This window comes from Pseudophryne corroboree, chromosome 4 (assembly GCF_028390025.1).
Source record: "Pseudophryne corroboree isolate aPseCor3 chromosome 4, aPseCor3.hap2, whole genome shotgun sequence".
NCBI lineage: Eukaryota > Metazoa > Chordata > Amphibia > Anura > Myobatrachidae > Pseudophryne > Pseudophryne corroboree.
Genome location: NC_086447.1, coordinates 644856992 through 644876022, shown reverse-complemented (window position 1 = coordinate 644876022; position 19031 = coordinate 644856992). Strand labels below are relative to the sequence as shown.

Here is a 19031-nt window from a genome sequence, read left to right as displayed (position 1 = left end):
TTGATCCTGACCAAGTAGCCGCTTGGCAAAGTTGTAAAGCCAAGACACCCCGGGCAGCCGCCCCGGAAGAACCCACCTTACGAGTAGAGTGGGCCTTAACAGATTTTGGACACGGTAAGCCTGCCGTAGAATAAGCATGCTGGATAGTAAACCTGATCCAACGAGAAATCTTCTGCTTAGAAGCAGGACACCCAATCTTGTTGGGATTATAAAGGACAAATAGTGCGTCCGACTTCCTGTGACGAGAAGTTCTCTTCACATATATCTTCAAAGCCCTCACAACATCCAAGGACTTTGATGTAAGTGAGGCGTCAGTAGCCACTGGCACCACAATAGGTTGGTTGATATGAAAAGCAGACACAACCTTTGGAAGAGATTGCTGACGCGTCCTGAGCTTAGCTCTATCTTCATGGAAAATCAAGTAAGGGCTCTTGCAGGACAATGCCCCCAACTCTGACACACATCTAGCAGATGCCAATGCCAACAGTGTGACCGCCTTCCAAGTAAGAAACTTGACATCAACCTCCTGTAAAGGGTCGAACCAATCCGACTGCAGGAACTGCAGCACCACGTTAAGATCCCAGGGAGCCGTAGGAGGCACAAAGGGAGGCTGGTTGTGCAGAACTCCTTTCAAGAAAGTCTGAACTTCAGGGAGGGCAGCCAATTGTTTCTGGAAGTAAATGGACAAGGCTGAAATCTGGACTTTTATGGAGCCCAAACGCAGGCCCACATCCACACCTGCTTGCCCTAGTTGAAACTCCACTGTAGGAAACTTCTTGGATTCGCACCAAGACACGTACTTTTTCCAAATTCGATGGTAGAGTTTAGCCTTTACTTTTTTCCTAGCCTGTATCAGGGTAGGAATAACCTTGTTCGGAATGCCCTTCCGAGCTAAGAACTGGCGTTCAACCTCCATGCCGTCAAAAGTAGCCGTGGTAAGTCTTGATAAGCGAACGGCCCTGTTGCAGTAGGTCCTCGCGAAGAGGAAGAGGCCTCTGATCTTTCAGCAGTAACTCCAGAAGATCTGCGTACCAAGCCCTTCTTGGCCAGTCCAGAGCAATGAAGATTGCCTGAACTCTTGTTCTTTTTATTAGTTTGAGAATCCTGGGGATGAGTGGCAGTGGAGGGAACACATACACTGACTTGAACACCCACGGAGTTACCAGGACGTCCACTGCCACTGCCTGTGGGTCCCTCGACCTTGAACAGTATCTCTGAAGCTTCTTGTTGAGGCGGGAGGCCATCATGTCTATTTGAGGTACGCCCCAAAGACTTGTCACCTCTGCGAACACCTCTGGGTGGAGGTCCCACTATCCTGGATGTAGACCGTGTCTGCTGACGAAGTCCGCCTCTCAGCAGTCCACTCCCAGAATGAAGATTGCTGACAGCGCCACCGCGTGCTTTTCCGCCCAGAGGATGATTCTTGTTACCTCTGACATTGCAGCTCTGCTCTTAGTTCCACTTTGTCGGTTTATGTAGGCCACTGTCGTTACATTGTCCGACTGAACCTGAATAGCCTGATCTTTCAGAAGATGTGCCGCTTGTAGAACTGTTGTACATGGCCCTTAGTTCCAGAATGTTTATCGGAAGGATGGATTCCAGACTTGACCACCTTCCTTGGAAGTTTTCCCCTTGGATGACTGCTCCCCAACCTCTGATACTGCCATCCATGGTTAGGAGGATCCAATTCTGAATCCCGAACCTGCGGCCCTCTAGTAGGTGAGAAGCTTGCAGCCACCAGAGGAGCCAGATTCTGGCTTTCGGGGACAGACGTATACTCTGGTGCATGTGAAGATGAGATCCCGACCATTTGTCCAGGAGATCCAGTTGGAAAGACCGTGCATGAAATCTTCCGTACTGTAGAGCCTCGTAGGAGGCAACCATCTTCCCCAGAAGGCGAATGCACTGATGAGCCGATACCCGAGCTGGCTTCAGGACATCCCAGACCATTGTTTGTATCACCAACGCTTTTTCCTCCGGCAGAAACACCCTCTGCACTTCCGTGTCGAGGGTCATCCCCAGGAAGGACAGTCTCCTTGTCGGCTCCAGATGCGACTTTGGAAGATTCAGGATCCATCCATGATCCTGGAGTAGTTGAGTTTAGATAGCAATGCTCTGCAACAGCTTCTCCCAGGAAGACGCTTTTATCAGCAGATTGTCCAGATAAGGAATTATGTTCACACCCTGCTTGCGGAGGAGTAGCATCATCTCCACCATGAACTTGGTGAACACCCTCGGTGCCGTGGAGAGGCCAAACGGCAGTGCCTTTAACTGACAGTGACAGTCCAGCAGCACAAATCTTAGATAAGCCTGGTGAGGCGGCCAGATTGGAATGTGAAGGTACGCATCCTTGATATCCAGGGATACAAAAAATTCCCCCTCCTCCAGACCTGAGATCACTGCTCTCAGAGACTCCATCTTGAATTTGAATTCCGTCAAATAAGGGTTCAATGACTTTAGGTTCAAAATTGGCCTGACCCAACCATCTGGTTTCGGAACCACAAACAGGTTTGAGTAATAACCCTTGTTTGCTAGGTGAGGTGGAACCGGAACAATGACATTTGATTTTAGCAATTTTTGAATGGATTCCTGTAGGATAGCACTTTTTGTCAGCAAAGCTGGTAAGCCTGATTTGAAGAATCTGTGAGGTGGGAGTTCTTGAAACTCCAGTCTGTACCCCTGGGTAACAATATCTTGTACCCAGGCGTCTATGCCCGATGAGGTCCAGACATGACTGAAATTTCTTATTTTGCTCGCACCTGCCCGATCTCCAGGCTGGGAGGTCCACCGTCATGCCGAGGATTTTGAGGAAGCAAAACCAGGTTTCTGTTCCTGAAACCTGTTGGTGCAGTTTTCTGGATTTCCCCCGACTTCCTCTAAAGAAAGTGGAAGGAGGTTTGGACTTTTTAGCTTTTGCGGTCCGATTTGACTGTATTGTAGACGTAGGATAAGATTACCTAGTAGGCGGTGCTGCCGAGGGAAGAAATGTGGACTTACCCGCAGTTGCCGTGGAGATACACGCATCTAACGCTTCCCCAAAGAGAGCCTGACCTGTGAAGGGTAGATTCTCCACACTCTTCTTGGATTCCGCATCCGCAGACCATTGGCGCAGCCAGAGACCACTGCGTGCCGAAACAGCCATGGAAAAAGCCATCGCATTGAGATGGCCAAGGTCCTTCATGGCATCCACCATGAAATCTGCAGAGTCCTGTATGTGACGTAAGAACAATTCAATGTCACTTCTATCCATAGAATCTAATTCCTCTAGTAATGTGCCTGACCACTTTACTATGGCTTTAGAAATCCACGCAATAGTGGATAATTAGCAATAGTGGGTCCTATAGCTACACTGTGTATAGTGATTTGAGTGTAGTCTCAATCTTACGGTGTACCGGCTCTTTTAAAGCAGTGGACCCTGGGACAGGTAAAACCACTTTTTTAGACAACCTAGACACAGAAGCGTCCACTAAAGGCGGGATTTCCCACGTTTTCCTGTCCTTAGGAAAACGAGTTTTATGGTAAGAACTTACCTTTGTTAAAACTCTTTCTGCGAGGTACACTGGGCTCCACAAAGAATGGACAATGGGGGTGTAGAGTAGGATCTTGATCCGAGGCACCAACAGGCTCAAAGCTTTGACTGTTCCCAGAATGCATAGCGCCGCCTCCTATATCACCCCGCCTCCCTGCACAGGATCTCAGTTTTTCGTTAACCAGTCCAATGCAGTAGCAGGAAAAGAGAAAACAACGGTTAGTAGCCACAACACCGCATTATCACGACAGGAGACGTGTCAGCGGCTAATGCCATACCAACCCAAAGAAGCTAAGTGCGTCAGGGTGGGCGCCTTGTAGAGCCCATTGTACCTCGCAGAAAGAGTTTTAACAAAGGTAAGTTCTTACCATAAAGCTCGTTTTCTGCTGCGGGGTACACTGGGCTCCACAAGGAATGGACAATGGGGATGTCCTAAAGCAGTTCCTTATGGGAGGGGACACACTGTCGTCCAAAGGAAGCATCCTGGGAAGCGGCAGTATCGAAGGCATAGAACCTTATGAACGTGTTCACTGAGGACCACGTAGCCGCCTTGCACAATTGTTCAAGGGTCGCACCACGTTGGGCCGTTCAAGAAGGTCCAACAGACCGAGTAGATTGGGCCTAAATGTGATCAGGAGCAGAGAGACCAGCCTTCATATAAGCATGTGCAATCACCATTCTAATCCATCTGGCCAGAGTTTGCTTGTGAGCAGGCCAGCCACGTTTGTGAAACCCAAACACAACAAAAAGAGAATCAGATTTCCTAATAGGAGCAGTTCTCTTCACATAGATACGGAGAGCCCGTACCACATCCAAAGACCGCTCTTTGGGAGACAGATCAGGAGAAATAAGTGCCGGAACTACAATCTCCTGAGTAAGGTGGAATGAAGAAACCACCTTAGGTAGGTAGCCGGGACGAGTCCTAAGAATCGCCTGGTCACGGTGAAATATCAGATATGGGGAACTACAGGACAAGGCACCCAAATCCGACACTCTTCTAGCAGAAGCAATAGCCAGCCGAAACACCACCTTAAGGGAAAGCCACTTAAGGTCAGCTGAACCAAGAGGTTCAAACGGAGACTCTTGTAACGCCTCCAAAACCACCAACAAGTCCCAAGGAGCCACCGGCGGGACATAGGGAGGTTGGATACGCAACACGCCCTGAGTAAAGGTATGCACATCAGGTAAGGTCGCAATTTTTCTCTGAAACCACACCGACAAGGCAGATATTTGAACCTTGAGGGAGGCCAGACGCAGGCCTAAGTCCAGGCCCTGCTGTTGAAAAGCCAACAACTTGGCTATACTAAACTTGGAAGCGTCATAATCGTTAGAAGCGCACCAAACAAAGTAAGAATGCCAGACCCTAAAGTAAATCTGAGCCGAAGCCGGTTTCCGGGCCCGCAACATAGTTTAAATGACCGCCTCAAAAAACCCTTTAGCCCTTAAGACGGAAGCTTCAAGAGCCACGCCGTCAAAGACAGCCGGGCTAGGTCCTGGTAGACACAGGGGCCCTGAACGAGGAGGTTTGGGTGTTGTGGAAGTAGAATTTGACGCTCTGACGATAGGCCTTGCAGGTCTGAGAACCAGTGCCGTCTGGGCCACGCTGGAGCTATGAGAAGCAGAATTCCTTTTTCTTGCTTGAACTTCCGAATTACTCTGGGCAGGAGTGACACCGGAGGGAACACGTACGGCAGCCGAAACCTCCACGGTACCGCCAGCGCGCCCACGAATGCTGCTTGAGGATCCCTTGTCCTTGCTCTGAAGACCGGAACCTTGTGATTGTGTCGAGACGCCATCAGATCTACGTCTGGAAGGCCCCACCTTTCCACTAGGAGTTGAAACACTTCTGGATGAAGGCCCCACACGCCGGCATGCACGTCCTGACGACTGAGAATGTCCGCTTCCCAATTCAGGACTCCCGGAATGAATATTGCCGATATGGCCGGTAGATGGCGTTCTGCCCACTGTAGAATCCGTGAGACTTCCTTCATTGCTAGCCGGCTTCGAGTACCGCCTTGATGATTTATGTAAGCCACTGTGGTGGCGTTGTCCCACTGTACTTGAACAGGACGCTTCTGAATTAAATGATGGGCAAGGCATTGAAGACCGCCCGCAACTCCAGAATATTGATCGAGAGGAGGGACTCCTCCTTGGTCCACCGCCCCTGAAGGGAGTGTTGCTCCAGCACCGCGCTCCAACCTCTTAGACTGGCATCTGTCGTCAACAGGACCCAGTCGGATATCCAGAACGGACGGCCCCTGCACAGTTGTTGGTCCCGGAGCCACCAGAGCAGCGACAGACGGACCTCCGGAGTCAATGAGATCATTTGAGACCTGATCCGGTGAGGCAGGCCGTCCCATTTGGCTAGAATCAGCCTCTGGAGAGGGTGAGAGTGAAATTGAGCGTACTCCACCATGTCGAATACTGACACCATAAGGCCCAGCACCTGCATCGCCGAATGTATCGACACTTGCGGACGAGATAGGTAGCAACGAATCCTGTCCTGAAGTTTCAGGACTTTCTCCTGAGACAGGAACAACCACTGGTTATGAGTGTCCAATAGTGCTCCCAGATGCACCATGCTCTGAGCAGGGATCAGGGATGACTTCTTCCAGTTGATGAGCCACCCGTGGGCTTGCAGAAACCGGACCGTCACATTTAGAAGACGCAGGAGAAGTTCTGGGGAATTTGCCAGGATTAACAAGTCATCCAAATACGGCAGTATCCTGACCCCTTGACGGCGGAGTACCACCGTCATCACCGCCATGACTTTTGTAAAGACTCGCGGAGCCGTTGTTAAACCAACAGGTAACACCCGAAACTGGTAATGGCAGTTGCCAATCGCAAATCTCAGGTATTGCTGATGAGACACTGCTATAGGAATATGCATGTAACCATCCTGTATATCCAGGGAGACCATGAAGTCCCCAGGTTCCAGGGCCAGAACTATAGAGCGAAGAGTTTCCATCCGGAACTTGGAAACCTTCACAAACCTGTTCAATGCCTTGAGGTTGAGAATGGGCCGGGAGGACCCATTCGGTTTCGGGACTAGAAACAGCGGAGAATAGTACCCCCGGCCCCTCTGCGCAAGAGGCACCTGTACTACGACTCCTGTATCCAGGAGGGTCTGTACCACCGAATGTAGAGTGTTTGCCTTTGTCTTGTCCAAATGGATTTCTGTCTGGCAAAATCGATGAGGGGGTCGGTTTTTGAAGGCTATGGCGTAACCTCGAGTGACGACTTCCCGTACCCAGGCATCTGAAGTGGTCTTCAACCATTCCTGGGTATACCCTAGAAGCCGGCCCCCCACCCTGGGATCCCCCAGAGGGAGGCCCGCCCCGTCATGCGGCAGGCTTATCTGTCTTGGAAGCTGGCTGACGGGCCGCTCAGGCTCTTTTGGGCTTAGGCTTACCAGGTTTGGAAGTGCGGGCCTGCTTGTTGTACGCATGACCTTTTGCTTTACCTGAAGGACGAAAGGGGCGAAAGGAAGTACTTTTAGCCTTCGACACAGGAGGAGCAGTACTTGGCAGACAGGCAGTTTTGGCAGTAGCCAAGTCAGCCACAATCTTATTTAAATCCTCCCCAAACAGAGTATCTCCCTTAAATAAGATTTTAAACCTACCGGTAAATCTTTTTCTCCTAGTCCGTAGAGGATGCTGGGGACTCCGTAAGGACCATGGGGTATAGACGGGCTCCGCAGGAGACATGGCACTATAAAGAACTTTTAGTATGGGTGTGCACTGGCTCCTCCCTCTATGCCCCTCCTCCAGACCTCAGTTAGAGAAACTGTGCCCAGAGGAGATGGACAATAATACCAGCCCACACCAACCACACCGTATAACCTGGAATATACGCAACCAGTTAACAGTATGAACAAAAACAGCATCAGTCAACGACCGATCTCAATTGTAACATAACCCTTATGTAAGCAACAACTATATACAAGTCTTGCAGATTTAGTCCGCACTGGGACGGGCGCCCAGCATCCTCTACGGACTAAGAAAAAAAGATTTACCAGTAGGTTTAAAATCTTATTTTCTCTTACGTCCTAGAGAATGCTGCGGACTCCGTAAGGACCATGGGGATTATACCAAAGCTCCTAACCGGCCGGGAGAGTGCGGATGACTCTGCAGCACCGATTGAGCAAACGCGAGGTCCTCATCAGCCAGGGTATCAAACTTGTAGAATTTTGCAAAAGTGTTTGAACCCGACCAAGTAGCCGCTCGGCACAACTGTAATGCCGAGACGCCTCGGGCAGCCGCCCAAGAAGAGCCCACCTTCCTAGTGGAATGGACCTTTACCGAATTTGGTAACGGCAATCCAGCTGTAGAATGAGTCTGCTGAATCGTGTGACAGATCCAGCGAGCAATAGTCTGCTTAGAAGCAGGCGCGCCAACCTTGTTGGCTACATACAGGACAAACAGAGCCTCTGTCTTCCTAACCCTAGCCGTCCTGGCTACATAGATTTTTAAGGCCCTGACTACATCCAGGGACTTCGAGTCCTCTAAGTCACTCGTAGCCACAGGTACCACAATATGTTGGTTCATATGAAATGAAGAAACCACCTTAGGCACAAATTGAGGACGGGTCCTCAATTCCGCTCTATCCACATGAAAAATCAAGCAGGGGCTCTTGTGAGACAAGGCCGCCAACTCTGACACCCGCCTTGCAGATGCCAAGGCTAATAACATGACCACCTTCCAGGTGAGAAATTTTAATTCAACCATTTGAAGGGGTTCAAACCAGTGTGATTTAAGGAACTGTAACACCACGTCAAGGTCCCATGGTGCCACTGGTGGCACAAAAGGAGGCTGGATCTGCAGCACTCCCTTTACAAAAGTCTGGACTTCTGGGAGAGAAGCCAATTCCTTCTGAAAGTATATAGATAGGGCCGAAATCTGTACCTTAACGGAGCCTAACTTTAGGCCCATATCCACTCCTGTCTGTAGGAAGTGGAGAAAATGGCCCAGATGGAAATCTTCCGTAGGAGAATTCTTGCTTTCACACCAAGATACATACTTCCTCCAGATACAGTGATAATGCTTCGCCGTTACCTTCTTCCTAGCCTTTATCAGAGTAGGGATAACTTCCTCCGGAATACTTTTCTCAGCTAGGATTCGGTGTTCAACCGCCATGCCGTCAAACGCAACCGCGGTAAGTCTTGGAACATGCAAGGCCCCTGCTGCAACAGGTCTTCCCTGAGAGGAAGAGGCCACGGATCTTCTGTGAGCATCTCCTGAAGATCCGAATACCAGGCCCTTCGAGGCCAATCTGGAACAATGAGTATTGTCTGTACTCTTTTTCGTCTTATGATTCTCAGCACTTTTGAGATGAGAGGCAGAGGAGGGAACACATAGACCGACTGGAACACCCATGGTGTCACTAGGGCGTCTACCGCTGCTGCCTGAGGGTCCCTTGACCTGGCACAATACCTCCAAAGCTTTTTGTTGAGGCGTGACGCCATCATGTCTATTTGAGGAAGTCCCCAAAGACTTGATATCTCTGCAAAGACCTCTTGATGAAGTCCCCACTCTCCTGGATGGAGATCGTGTCTGCTGAGGAAGTCTGCTTCCCAGTTGTCCACTCCCGGTATGAAGACTGTGGACAGAACGCTTACGTGATTTTCCGCCTAGCGCAGAATTCTGGTGGCTTCCGCCATTGCCACTCTGCTCCTTGTCCCGCCTTGGCGGTTTACATGAGCCAAGGCTGTGACGTTGTCTGATTGAATCAGAACTGGTAGGTCGCGAAGAAGATACTCCGCTTGTCGTAGGCCGTTGTATATGGCCCTCAATTCCAGCACGTTGATGTGTAGACAAGCCTCCTGGCGTCACCAGAACCCAGTCTTGAATGCCGAACCTGCGATCCTCTAGAAGGTGAGCACTCTGCAGCCACCACAGGAAAGACACCCTGGCCCTGGGGGACAGGCTTATCTTTTGTTGTAGTTGCAGATGGGACCCTGACCACTTGTCCAGAAGGTCCCACTGAAACGTCCTCGCATGGAACCTGCCGAAGGGGATGGCCTCGTAGGCTGCCACCATTTTTCCCAGAACTCGGGTGCATTGATGAACAGACACTCTTTTTGGTTTTAGCAGGTCCCTGACCACGTTCTGGAGATCCTGGGCTTTTTCCATTGGTAGAAAAACCCTCTTCTGTTCCGTGTCCAGAATCATGCCTAGGAATGATAGTCGAGTCGTTGGAATCAACTGTGACTTTGGCAGATTGAGAATCCAACCGTGTTGTTGTAACACTCAGGGAGAGCTACACGCTTTTCAGCAATTGATCTCTCGATCTCGCCTTTATCAGGAGATCGTCCAAGTACGGGATAATTGTGACTGCCTGCCTGCGCAGGAGCACCATCATTTCCGCCATCACTTTGGTGAAAATCCTCGGGGCCGTGGAAAGCCCAAACGGCAACGTCTGAAACTGGTAATGACAGTCCTGTACCGCGAACCTCAGGTACTCCTGATGAGGAGGAAATATGGGGACATGAAGGTAGGCATCCTTCACGTCCAGCGACACCATAAAATCCCCTCCTTCCAGACTGGATATCACATCCCGGAGTGATTCCATCTTGAATTTGAACTTTTTCAAGTACAGGTTTAGGGATTTTAGATTTAAAATGGGCCTGACTGAACCATCCGGCTTCGGGTCCACGAACAGGGTTGAATAGTACCCTTTTCCCTGGTTGACCAGGGTAACTTTGACAATCACTTGCTGTTGACACAGCTTTTGAATTGCATCTAATACTACTTCCCTCTCCGGGGAAGAGGCTGGCAAGGCCGACTTGAAAAATCGGCGAGGGGGCACCTCTTCGAACTCCAGTTTGTAACCTTGGGATACAATTTCCAATGCCCAAGGATCCCACGTCAGACAGAACCCAGACCTGGCTGAAGAGTCGAAGACGTGCCCCCACCGGCGCGGACTCCCTCACTGGAGCCCCAGCGTCATGCGGTGGATTTAGCAGAAGCCGGGGAGGACTTCTGCTCCTGGGAACTAGCCGAAGCAGGTGTTCTCTTACCTCTACCCTTACCTCTGGCGAGGAAGGACCTCTTCTGGACTTATGCGACCGAAAGGACTGCATCTGATATTGTGGAGTTTTCTTTTGCTGTTGGGGAACAAAAGGCAAAAATGTAGATTTACCCGCGGTAGCTGTGGAAACCAGGTCCGCGATACCATCCCCAAACAAAACTTCACCCTTGTAAGGGAAAACCTCCATATGCTTCTTTGAGTCGTTATCACCCAACCATTGGCGGGTCCACAGAGCTCGTCTCGCCGAAACTGCCATGAAGTTGGCTCTGGAACCAAGCAGCCCCACGTCTCTTTGAGCGTCTCTCATATATAAGACTGTGTCTTTAATGTGACCTAAAGTCAGTAAAATGGTATCCTTGTCCAGGGTATCAATGTCAGCTAATAAGGTATCTGTCCACGCTGCCACTGCGCTACAAACCCATGCCGATGCTATTGCCGGCCTGAGCAAAGCACCCGTATGTGTATAAATAGATTTTAAGGTAGTTTCCTGTCTACGATCCGCAGGATCCTTGAGGGCTGCGGTGTCTGGAGATGTAGCGCCACCTTCTTGGACAGACGCGTTAAAGCCTTGTCCACCCTGGGCGAGGATTCCCACCGAACCCTGTCCTTTGCAGGGAAAGGATACGCCATAAGGATCCTCTTGGGAATGTGCAGTTTTTTTTCTGGAGTTTCCCAAGCTTTTTCAAATAATTCGTTCAGTTACCTCCGGTTTCTTTTCCTTATACATGCGCACCCTCGTGTCAGGGACAGAGGGTTCATCTGTGATATGCAAAACATCTTTTATTGCCATAATCATATAATGAATACTTTTGGCCACCTTTGGGTGTAACCTTGCCTCATCATAGTCGACACTGGAGTCAGAATCCGTGTCGGTATCAGTGTCTGCTATTTGGGATAGTGGACGCTTTTGAGACCCTGACGGGCCCTGTGACCCAGTCAAATCCGTGGACTGACTCCCTGCTGTTTCCCTGGACTCAGCTTTGTCCATTCTCTTATGTAATAAGGTCACATTTGCATTTAAAATATTCCACATATCATAGCAATCATGAGTCGGCGTTGCCGACGGAGACACCACAATCATTTGCTCCACCTCCTCCTTGGATGAGCCTTCCGCTTCAGACATGCCGACACACGCGTACCGACACACGCCCACACACACAGGGATATATCTATAAGGGGACAGTTCCCCAACAAGGCCCTTTGGAGAGACAGAGAGAGAGTATGCCAGCACACACCCAGCGCCAACTGACACTGGAACCAATTCCCAGATAAAGCGCTTTTATATATATTAACTGTGATATACACTCACTGCGCCTACATGTGCCCCCCCCCCCCCCTCTTTTTCAGCCCTGTATCACCGTTCAGCAGGGGAGAGTCCGGGGAGCCAGCTTCTCTGCAGATCACTGTGGAGAAAATGGCGCTGGTTAGTGCTGTGAGACCAAGTTCCGCTCCCTCAGCGGCGGGCTTCGGTCCCTCTCAAATGTACAAATAATGGCGGGGAATGTATATATCTACTGCCTCCGCAGCCCATATATTAAAAATGCCAGTCCAGAGGTTTATATTGCTGCCCAGGGCGCACCCCCTGCGCCCTGCACCCATCAGTGCCTGTCAGTGTGTGTAATGTGTGGGAGCAATGGAGCGCAGTGGTAGCTAACCTCAGGGAAGATCTGAAGTCTTCTGCCGCCTTTGAAGTCTTCTTTCTTCTTATACTCACCCGGCTTCTATCTTCCGGCTCTGCAAGGAGGACGGCGGCGCGGTTCTGGGACGAACGGCGGGGGGAGACCTGCGTTCCAATCCCTCTGGAGCTAATGGTGTCCAGTAGCCTAAGAAGCAGAGCCTATCACTTAAGTAGGTCTGCTTCTCTCTCCTCAGTCCCACGATGCAGGGAGCCTGTTGCCAGCAGTGCTCCCTGAAAACAAAAAACCTAACAAAATTATTTTTTCAGAGAAATTCTTTTAGCAAAACAAAATTCTTTTATCAGAGAAACTCAGTGGAGCTCCCCTGTAGTGCACCCATTCTCCTCTGGCCACAGAATCTAACTGAGGTCTGGAGGAGGGGCATAGAGGGAGGAGCCAGTGCACACCCATACTAAAAGTTCTTTATAGTGCCATGTCTCCTGCGGAGCCCTTCTATACTCCATGGTCCTTACGGAGTCCCCAGCATCCTCTAGGACGTAAGAGAAAAAGGGAGTACCTCCAGGGTTTTTCTAGAGTCCAGATCCACAGACCAGGATCTCAGCCACAATATCCGGCGAGCCAGGACTGACATAGAAGAGGCCTTGGCTGCCAGGATACCGGCATCAGAAGCCGCCTCTTTAATATAACGAGTAGCTGTGACAATATAAGACAAGCATTGTCTGGCATGGTCAGAGGAGATTTCAGCATCTAGCTGCAATAGTGGGCCTTTGTGCAGCACCCGTGAGGGTGTAAATCGCTTTCAGACAACCCTCCACACATTTATCCGTAGGCTCTTTTAGAGACGTGACGGTGGTGACCGGTAAAGCTGAGGAAACCACCATCCTAGCCACATGTGAGTCCACTGGAGGAGGCGTTTCCCAATTATTAGACAGCTCCGGCGCGAGGGGATAGCGAGCCAGCATCTTCTTTTGAGGCACAAACTTCGTACCCGGGTTTTCCCAGGGTTCCTGACGTATATCAATTAGGTGGTCAGAGTGAGGTAAAACTTGTTTAATCACCTTCTGACGCTTGAACCTATCTGGTTTCTTAGGAGGAACGGATGGCTCGAGATCATCCGTAATCTATCAAATTAACTTAATAGCCTCCAAAAGATCAGGAACATCCACATGTGAACCACCTTCCCCATCAGCCGTATCTGAGTCAGAACCTGTGGGGTTAGTGTAAGTGCCGTCTTCATCCGACGAGGTGTCAGTGACAGCAGTGGATTGTGAGGAGACAAGCGCTCGCTTAGAGGACCCCTTGGACGTAGGTGAATGACGGTCAGACTTATTAGTAGTCAGGGACTGGTTCAAATTCTTTATTTGAGCGATAAATAGTCCGCCCACGGCGGGTTAGCTTCAGGGACCACAAACGGTTGCACCGGCATTGGGGGTCCCATAGGGGGTGTTAGTTTATGAACTAGCCGCTAGCGTATGCAGAAGCGTGGAAAAAGCGGCCCACGGCGGGTCATTATTTGCCCCCGTTGCCACCGTCGCACTGGGGGGGCATGGAGCCCCCAGAACCAGAGCCCAAAGCTGCTATATTCTCCTCATAGGTATCTGCGGCTTCAGCAACACCGGCAGTGTGTTCAGCCCCAGAACCGTTACCCTCAGAAGCAGACATGATATAACTTGCAGTATCAGGTAACACAGTACAATTTGTCAGCAGCACAATGGGGGTAATTCCAAGTTGATCGCAGCAGGAATTTTTTAGCAGTTGGGCAAAACCATGTGCACTGCAGGGGAGGTAGATATAACATTTGCAGAGAGAGTTAGATTTGGGTGTGGTGAGTTCAATCTGCAATCTAAATTGCAGTGTAAAAATAAAGCAGCCAGTATTTACCCTGCACAGAAACAAAATAACCCACCCAAATCTAACTCTCTCTGCACATGTTATATCTGCCTCCCCTGCAGTGCACATGGTTTTGCCCAACTGCTAAAAAAATTCCTGCTGCGATCAACTTGGAATTACCCCCAATACCTCTAGCCCAAACCCCTGCGCAGTGTAGTCAGCACCAGCAGAGATAAAGGAGAGATATGGTGACTAAATCAGAGAGAAAAAATAGGATTTTGGTACTTACCAGGTAAATACTTTTCTTTGAACCCATAGGGGGCACTGGAGTACTCTTGGAGATGGACGGCTTCCGCAGGAACAAGGCACTGAATAATTAAATTTAGAACTCTCCTCCCCTCCATATCCCAGAGTACCTCAGTGTTTTTTACTGAGCCGAACAGGAGCTATAGAGAGGTTGACAATGGAGAATTACATATAACATAACGGACAACAATACAGTTGACACAGAACGTGACTGACTACTAAACAGTTGGCACTATAACCGCTAGAACTTGAAACTTTGAACCAGTCGGTGAGAATGTGTTACTATAAGATCCTCTGAACTTACCACAAACCAGGTAATACTGCTCTGGGTGGGCGTCCAGTGCCCCCTATGGATTCAAAGAAAAGGATTTACCTGGTAAGTACCAAAATCCTATTTCCTTTTTCATCCACTAGGGGTCACTGGAGTACTCTTGGGACGTACCAAAGCTTCCCCCGTGGGCGGGAGAGCTGTTTGGCACCTGTAAAACTAGGCGGCCAAAGCTAGATGCTGATGCCGCAAACGTATCAAACTTATAAAAGAGCACAAACGTGTGCACTGACGACCACGTAGCCGCACGGCAAAGCTGCGTCGTAGAAGCCCCACGACCAGCTGCCCACGAAGTTCCCACAGAACGTGTGGAATGAGCTGTTACTGATGTAGGCGGCTGTAACCTAGCATGAAGGTAAGCCTGACGAATGGTCAGTTTAATCCATCTGGATAAAGTCTGCCTAGAAGCTGGCCAACCCATCTTGGCAGCATCATAGAGAACAAACAACGTATCCGTCTTACGAACTGTAGACGTTCGGGATACATAAACGCGTAATGCGCGTACCACATCCAAGGTTCCAGAATTTCCTGTCAACACAGGAATACTATTGGTTGATTGATGTGAAAAGATGACACTACCTTTGGTAAGAAAGCGGGATTCGTCCGAAGTTCCGCTCTGTCATCATGAAACACCAAATACGGTGGCTTGCATGACAAGGCACCCAAATCTGAAACACGCCTTGCCGAAGCTAAGGCTAGTAGAAAAATTGGTTTCCAAGTGAGAAACGTAATATCCACTTGTTGTAAGGGTTCAAAATATGAAGACTGTAAGAAATCTAAAACCAGATTCAAGTCCCATGGCGCTGTAGGTGGAATGAATGGAGGCTGTACTCTGAGGACACCTTGCAGAAAAGTGTGTACGGACGGCAATAGAGCCAATCGTCTTTGAAAGTAAATTGACAAAGCAGATACCTGCACCTTTAGTGTAGATAAACGCAGTCCTCCATCTAACCCCGTCTGTAGAAATAACAAAAGACGGGATAACTTGAAAGATGATGTTGGAAACTTCCGATCTTCACACCAAGCTATAAAGACACGCCAAATTCGGTAATAATGCGCTGCCGTCACTGGCTTCCTAGCTCGTAACATGGTTGGTATAACCGATTCTGGAATGCCCTCTCTTCTTAATAGGGCGGTCTCAACAGCCACCCCGTCAAACGCAGCCGCGCTAAATCGGGGCAAAGGAACGGACCCTGTTGTAACAGGTCCGTACGTAGTGGGAGCAGCCAAGGATCGTCTGCGAGTAATCCGTGGAGATCCGAGAACCAAGCTCTCCGAGGCCAATGAGGCGCCACTAGTATGACTATGACGGACTCTCTTTTGATCCGTTTTAGCAACAGAGGGAGCAGCGGAAACGGTGGAAACAGATACACGAGGCTGTACGGCCACGCGATGGTGAGAGCATCCACCGCCACTGCCTTTGGATCTCGCGTTCTGGACACATACTGGGGCGTTTGGTGATTGTGGCGAGATGCCATCAGGTCCACTTGAGGGTAACCCCACCTCTGGACCAACATGTGAAACGCTTCTGGATTTAATGCCCATTCTCCTGGATGAAAATCCCGACGGCTGAGATAATCCGCCTCCCAGTTGTCCACTCCCGGAATGAACACTGCCGACAATATCACTTGGTGATGCTAGGCCCAATTGAGGATTCGAGCTACTTCCCGCATTGCCATGCGACTTCTCGTTCCTCTTTGTTTGTTGATGTATGCGACCGCCGTCGCATTGTCTGACTGTACCTGAACAGTCTGAGACCGAAGCATGTGCACTGCTTGTCGTAGCGCATTGTAAATTGCTCGGAGTTCCAGGACATTTATAGACAGCAATCTTTCGTGATCCGCCCAGAGACCCGACCCTGGAGCTGACAATTTTGAACTACAGCTCCCCAACCTCTGAGACTCGGGTCCTTCGTTAGAATTATTCAATTCCAGGCGCCGAACCGTTTCCCTGCGGTTAGATTGTGTACCTTGAGCCACCAGAGTAGAGACACTCTGGCCCGTGGCGACAACCTCACCCTGTGGTGAATCTGCAGATGCGAGCCCGACCACTGTGCGAGCACATCCAGTTGAAAAGAACGTGAGTGAAATCTCCCGAACTAAAGCGCTTCGAAAGCCGCCACCATTGTGCCTAATGGGTGAATGCACAAATGTACCGAGACTGTGCGTGGCTTAAGCACTAATTGTACCAGATGACGAATGACCTGTACTTTCTGTTCTGGTAGGTAAATTCTTTGATTTACCGTATCGATAATCATACCTAGAAATTGAAGTCGTTGAGACGGAATCAGATGTGATTTCCTGAAGTTGACAATCCAACCGTGCTGAACCAGTACATTGTACGTTAGCAACGCATGTTGGAGGAGTATCTGTTGAGACGGAGCTTTGATGAGCAAATCGTCTAAGTACGGAACTATTATCACTCCCAGGGATCTGAGATGAGCTATCATCACAGACATCACCTTGGTAAATACCCGAGGCGCTGACGAGAGGCCAAACGGTAGAGCCTGAAACTGGTAATGGTTCTGCCGTATTGCAAACCGCAAGAACCTCTGATGAGGTGGCCAAATCAGAATGTGTAAGTACGCATCCTTGAGATCCGGTGCAATCATGAATTCCTGTGGCTCTAAACCTGCAATTACTGACCGCAGAGATTCCATCTTGAATCTGTAGTAAGTGACCTACTGATTGAGACCCTTTAAGTTCAATATTGGCCTGACCGAGCCATCCGGCTTTGGTACCACAAACAGACTGGAATAATAACCCTGACCTTGTTGGTGTACAGGGACCGGAATCAAGGCTGAATGGCAGTTTGCAGAACCGCCCTCTTGTCGTCCGACACAGGCAGTCCTGTCTTGAAAAACCGCAGTGGCGGGAGACAGTCGAACTCTATTTTGTAACCTTTTAACACTAAACTGAATGGCAATTTGCAGAACCGCCCTCTTGTCGTCCGACACAGGCAGTCCTGTCTTGAAAAACCGCAGTGGCGGGAGACAGTCGAACTCTATTTTGTAACCTTTTAACACTAAATTGCGGATCCACCCATCAGTGGACGTCTGGAGCCACGCCAACTGGAACGTCTGAAGGCGTGCTCCCACAATTGGAGATCCGAGATGGGCCGGGAGCCCGTCATGCCACTGGCTTGTCGGTGACCTTAGCATCCTGACGACTGGTGTTGGTTTGTTGGAAACCACGTCCTCGACTACCAGGCGTGGCTGTTCCTCTGCCACGCCCGCGAAAGGACTGAGGTCTAAAGACTTTGAACGCAGGTCCAGAGTATCTCCGTCTAGGTACTGTTGGAGGCAATGGTAAGAAAACAGACTTTCCTCCCGTGGCCTCAGAAATCCATTTGTCCAATTCAGGACCAAACAACTTCTCGCCACCGTAAGGTAACGCCTCTATACCTCTTTTGACCTCCGCCTCCGCTTGCCAAGAACGCAGCCAGAGTGCTCGTCGTACTGTAACTAGCGACGATGAAAGGCGAGAAGTGAGCTGACAGACGTCAGTAGAAGCTGTACATAGATACTCAGCAGCTTCCCAGATTTGATCAGCGAGAAGTATAAGGTGATCGTCACGTAGGGCAGACTTGAGTTCTGTTATCCATACCATTAGCGCCTTATTTACCCAACTGCCAACCAACCCAGGTCTAAGCAACACTCCTGCTGCTATATACATGGACTTTAGCATAGCTTCTATTTTACGATCCGAAGGGTCTTTAAGCGTAGTAGCAGTTGGTACTGGTATGGTTAATTTCTTTGTAAGTTTAGACACAGACGAATCCACCAATGGCGGATTCTCCCATGTAGCTGTCACAGACTCTGGAAACGGGTAACTAGACTTAAATCTGCAAGGTATAGAAAACCGTTTATCCGGATTCTTTCATGTTTCTAGTAACATCTTATTAAGAGATTCCGAAACAGGAAAACACATTGGAGTTCTGTCATTTAGTAAAGACGACTTCATCATTTGTCAGAGGCTCCTGAGTTTCTGTAAACTTCAGAGACTGACGCACCGCTCTGATGAGATTATCAATGCCCGGGCTGTCAAAATCGTCACTATCTGACTGCTGGTCTACTTCGCCCTCCTCACCGTCATCTTGCGCAAAGAGGTCTGGCATAGAATCGTCAAAATGCAACATAGCAGAGACTGGTAAATCATAAGAAAAATGAAATTTATCCCCTCTACCCAAAGTGGACTTGGACTTTTGGTAAGGCTGAGACCCCTCCGGTAGTTCTAGCGGTCTCACCCTAGACTCAGATCTTGCCGCTTCCCGCTCTTGTCGAGCGGCGGCCAATTCAGATTGCAATCCAGCCAGGACATCTGTTAGCATAGCCCATGGAGGATCCGGGGATGAAACCGGCTTTGAAACCGGA

The 19031-nt window shown here is 49.7% G+C and overlaps 1 protein-coding gene across 4 annotated transcripts in view; it reads right to left on the bottom strand.

Moving 5' to 3' along the window:
• The window catches only part of LOC134910095 (ATPase family AAA domain-containing protein 2-like), a 611116-nt gene that overhangs the window by 365418 nt on the left and 226667 nt on the right, over window positions 1-19031 (bottom strand). The gene's annotated exons all lie outside the window — the stretch shown is intronic.